The 5,241-nt window shown below is 34.5% G+C and overlaps 1 pseudogene across 1 annotated transcript; it reads right to left on the reverse strand.

Moving 5' to 3' along the window:
* Positions 1-4,045: 4,045 nt before the first annotated feature.
* LOC149830743 (uncharacterized) lies at positions 4,046-4,673 on the reverse strand (annotated as a pseudogene). The gene is made up of 2 exons (XR_016433700.1): positions 4,581-4,673; positions 4,046-4,498 (listed from the first exon to the last, which is right to left on the reverse strand). The product of XR_016433700.1 is annotated as an uncharacterized LOC149830743 (transcript).
* Positions 4,674-5,241: the final 568 nt, after the last annotated feature.

Below are 5,241 nucleotides of genomic sequence, written 5' to 3' on the forward strand. Positions count from 1 at the left end.
CTGATATTTTTATAGGTTTTTCGTAAATTTAACCTTAAAATTGTATTCAGTGTGATCCATTTGCTTGGAATCAACTATTGAATCGTCGTAATTGGATCAAGAAATGTGATTATGTACTCTTGAATATTTTAAAAAAATTTGAGTCGTTGATTTTCAATCCTTAAAAGATCCTTCTTATACATCATAATTGGATGATCTGTGAGTCTGTTTTTATAAAACCAAATATCTAGATTGCATCCGTATGGTAAATTTTAGAAAATATAAAAAAAACTATGAAAATCTCGGTGCATATCAGTTTACATATTTTGTTGGTTTACATATTCTAGTTATCCTATATATATATATATATATATACAACTTTTTAGTATTTATGTTTGGTTGTTGTCATGGATTATTTATGTATATTTATATTTGTCTGTGTTTTATATAATATTTGGTACCAGATTTTTCATTTACGATTTAATATGTTTAGGATTTTTAATATATATATATATATATATATACATACATATACATATTTGTTAGTATTGTAGATTATTTATATTTATTTTCTTGTCCTTTATTTAATATTTAGTGGTTTTATCTTGAGGTAATAGGGTTAGGGTTGACTGTACACAAGCATTCAATTAGTGTGATGGGATTGAAGTTGACTTTGCACAAACATTCAATAGGAGTTAGGGTTTCTATAGGTAGTTATTGTAGATAGTTTTGTTAATTGAATGTATGAAGGATATATGGATGACATATTTGTTTATTTTTATTAGATGAAGGATATGTTGTGTGGTAGCATGAGCAGTTAATGATGTCCTCTAAAAGGATTAAAGTATACTACCATAACATTGATCACCTTAATTGAAGATCTATAGTAATATCTAAAAATAATAGCTTTAAAGAATTTATGGTTTTGATGTCTCATAAAACTGAACATGCGAAAGAGTTATTGAGCCTCCAGTATAGTTATTCTTCAAACACATATATCCAACAAATATGGATAGATATTTTAGATGATAATGATATAGAAACAATGTTATTTAGTAGTGATATTTACTTGAATACTCGTAAAGTTAAACAATAAATACTTGCTTTGGCATCATCTATTGAGCTTAGCCAATTGGTGAACATCCAACTATCTCAAACAATGAGCGGTATTGATGTTCTTAACATGCATGTGAAGGGCATGCACTTTCTCGAACCAATTAGGGATATAAATGTTCAGTGTGCAGGCAATGAAGAACTTTCACAACAACTGATATTCTACATGATCAGAAGATTACATCAACAAACTAGTGTTATTGATCTTCACCACAGTAATTTGCATAACATCCAACATTCTAGGGCATGTAACATAACTATATATAAGTTATTGGACTTTATAATTTGTGCTTAAGATATAGGTGTAATTTTTATGGTTAATCATAAAATTTGAAAATGCATGAATTTGAATGCATGGAAGCAAATGAAGTGATAAATATAATGGATTTTTATTTAGTTTGTGCATCTAAGGAGTTACTTAGTTATGGCAGTGATCACATTAACAATGAATAATTAGATGATGTTGATGACTATAGCATATCAAATGAAGATGACTCAAAAATAATATGAAATGACCAAAATATTGATGACATGAGATAATTAATGGCGGATGTGAATGATGCACAAATAAAAATTGAGAAGTCGAACCCTCGATATGTTATACAAGCTATATGAGCATTTATTTGATAGTAGAATTTTTTTTGTTTTTATACTAATGAGACATGGTTGAATATGTTCTCCTTTAATAAATTTTCATACAATAAAAAGTAATTGAAGATCATTGAAGTGGAGGCATCGCAGTTGACTCATAAGTTGCATAACGAAAAACTTAATGATCAAGAATCTTTTCAGTGGCTAACAACAAACTCAAATAATGAAGACATTGTTGTTGACTAAAGATTTAATGATCTAAATCACTATCGTGAGTTTTTGAAAGATCATGTAATCAAGAATAACTATAAAACAAAATTCTTGATGAGTTGTAGTAATAGTGACTGTCGTATGCACTAGAAATAACTCATAAACTATGAGTGATTGCCCTTGAAAGATCCATTGCACAAAGGTTCCCGAAATAATTTCCTTTCAAGTGAAGAAGTATGAAAGAGAGCATATATTTGATGGACCAATATCGTGGATATCTAATTAAATGAAGTATGTTATCATTGATGTGACATGTATTAGCTTTGTACATATCATCATGTGTTCTAGTGTAGACCTACCAAACTTTCATGAGTCTGACCCTACTTACAGGTTTTTTGAGGTATAGCTATGGAGCAGATTAGGGATGTTGCGGTGTTGTCGATGCACCAATCAATTTCCTTTCCTGGACACTAAATTTGGATAAAATGTATTACTATGTTTATTTGAATCAAATTGTTTTAAATGAGTAAAGTTATCTGCTTTTAAAATCATATGATCATTTTTGTATAGAATATAACTCGCCTGAGGTTTTGAACCCTAGTTTAAAAAGGTTTTCGCTAACGATTTGAATATTAAAAGAAAAGTTTTAATTTTCATGTATTTTTTAAGAGTTGAAAATCTCGGGGCGTTACATTTTTGGTTTTGACTCAAATCATGAAAGTTATACGACTATGTCTAATGATTGTAAAAACAGAAGTTTTTGACATCTAATTAGAGAGATATAGATACGAGAACAGAAATTGTTTTGCAAAAAAGTCATATTTTGGGAGGAAGTTCGCATATATAGCTGCTCCTACCATACAAGCATAGCATAGAGAATGGGTTAGTTCTATGATCAGTGGAGTAAGGAGAATCAATGCCCAAATGCCGGCATTCCTGAAGGCCATGCACAGGTAGAGTGTTCTCAACTGCATTCCCAATGCAATTTTGTGGCATCTGTTGGGTCAGGGGTGTGCTATAAGAGAGTGGCTTGTATGGAAGAACAAGCCGCCAGATTGGGAGGGCTACTCTGAATCTAAGATTCCCTTTTTTGTATTATACATGTTTACAGGATAATAAAAGGGAGGAGGCCTGTCCCCCATCAGATTCCTATCTTAAAAAACAAACGCTGGGGACAATTAATAAATGTTCATATTGCTTTCTCATTACGTGAAAGGCTGGGGGTAATTCCTAGAGAAATAAGGGAAAAGGAAGCTACCAAGATACCCAATTTAAGACCAAAGGGGGCTCCGCTTGTTTGGTAGGAGCTGTTAGTGCACGTAACCTTGTGTTGGGACGTTGTAAGTTCAAATTCCAATGGTATTATGTATAACTGGTGGGGTCGGTCTTGGTCTAAAAGAAAAAGACGCCCAATTTAAGGCAGTAAGGGTTGGGATATAGTTTTTTTATTCTTTTTTTCTCTGAAGGGTCAGGTTATAGTTCGCTGCGCGACAAAAATAGCATAAGGTAACCATGCACCGTACACGAATCAAAATATATTTAAATCCTATCAACATGGACGTTCAAAAGTAGACAAGGACTGGCTTCATCCATCGCGAATCCTTTTGAACTACACAATTCCAACGTTAAAAAAAAATTACAAAAGAACACAATCTACTGACACTGCCTACTCAACGATTATACCTCGAGTGCAAATCATGTAATTTACCGGGCAAGGTTTTCGTTTTACAATCTTAATCTTGCCTTCCTAGTGCTAAACCATTGACGGTCGTTCGCATATGTTGAAGACTTCAATGTGAGATACCAGGAGCAGTAACTGTTAGACCCACGTCTTGTTTTAAGAAATATGATGGAAGCCGGCCGCTGCCACGTTCAGTGTAATAAAAATTTGCTTCCTAAACATCTTTTTAGCTAATATCAAAAGCATATCTGTAGTTTGCAGTTTGTAGTACTGGCAACATGAAATGATGGGAACACGGTCTGAATTTTGTATGGATCACACTACTTGAGCCGACTAGCACGCTGGACTGTCAGGCAACACAGACCAACTTCAAAGTAAATGAGACGCAAGGAGAAATTCTCATAAAAAACATACTGAAAAACTCAAACCAGTTTCGAAATGAATTAGCAAGAAAAGAAAGATTACAAGTGAAAGTCGTCCCTGGAGACCAATAACCACACCACATACACGAAACAGAAAGAACATGTGGAGACCAATAACCACACCACATAAATGAAACAGAAGAAAGAACACCATCATCAATGGCTGCCGAGCTGAGAAGCTGCATTGGCTATCTAAAAGAAATTGTTGTACTGGCTGGTGAGAGAGTTCTTCAGGTTGGAGTATAAGCCGTATAGAGTACTGTTGTAGATTTTTTACTTCATACCATGAGTTCAGAGCAGTATAATGCTTGTCCGTACCAGAAAAGGTCAGCTGTATTCCAAGACTGCAATCGACCGTCCCCCCTTGGTTTTTACAGTTCGAGTATTTGATAGCACAGTCTTGCCCATTCAAGCAAACAAAATTTGACTTTCCTGAACACGATGCACACCCATCCCTTTTCCAATACAAGTTTTGAAGCCTGCCCTTCTGAAATTCAAGCACCTACAAATATGCATACTCATCAGATGCAAATAACCATATTAAGCTGAGACATTACAGTCCTCCATCAACACCCAAACCATACCAGTGTAAAGCTGGTAACGACGTAGCTGCTGTTTGCAACAAATGCAGGGGCAGAGCGTGCTGCATATTTTCGGCCAGAAAATGCCACCATATAACCCCCAACGCCATCCTACAACAATGGCAAATTAGTCATGGAAGTCAAATTACAAATACAGGCAGATAGATAACAAAACACCACCGAAGCAGTTTTATAATCTATAAACATTCCCAAAGACTGCACAGAAGTTGTGTATGTTCCAGCACCCCACAGATGAGCATCAAAGCGAGACTGGCTGAAAAGAGGCAAGGTCAATCTATTTGAGACACACACACATGAAACAAAGATAATATGCACTTGGATAAAATGACTAGGAGGAAAGTTCCCTACCAAAAGAGCAAGTAGCAATTTTTCTACCTAATTCATGAACTCGATGTAACCCAAATTGGCAGGTGACTGAAGAATGTAAGATCCTTAAGATGTAAGGATATAGAAGAAAGGAGTAAAACCAAATAGCCTACCGACTCAATAGCAGTTAGACCAGGCCTACTTAGCCTTGCATCACTTGCCAAAATTTTAAAAGAACAATAGAATACTCAGATTTTTATGAAAATTTCATGACAATCACAACAATTTGTGACTGACATACGCACATGTGTTGAGCCCTTAAGAGAAAGACAGTGGT

The sequence above is a fragment of the Nuphar pumila genome, chromosome 8 (genome assembly GCF_984573655.1).
Source record: "Nuphar pumila chromosome 8, dmNupPumi1.hap1.1, whole genome shotgun sequence".
Lineage (NCBI taxonomy): Eukaryota > Viridiplantae > Streptophyta > Magnoliopsida > Nymphaeales > Nymphaeaceae > Nuphar > Nuphar pumila.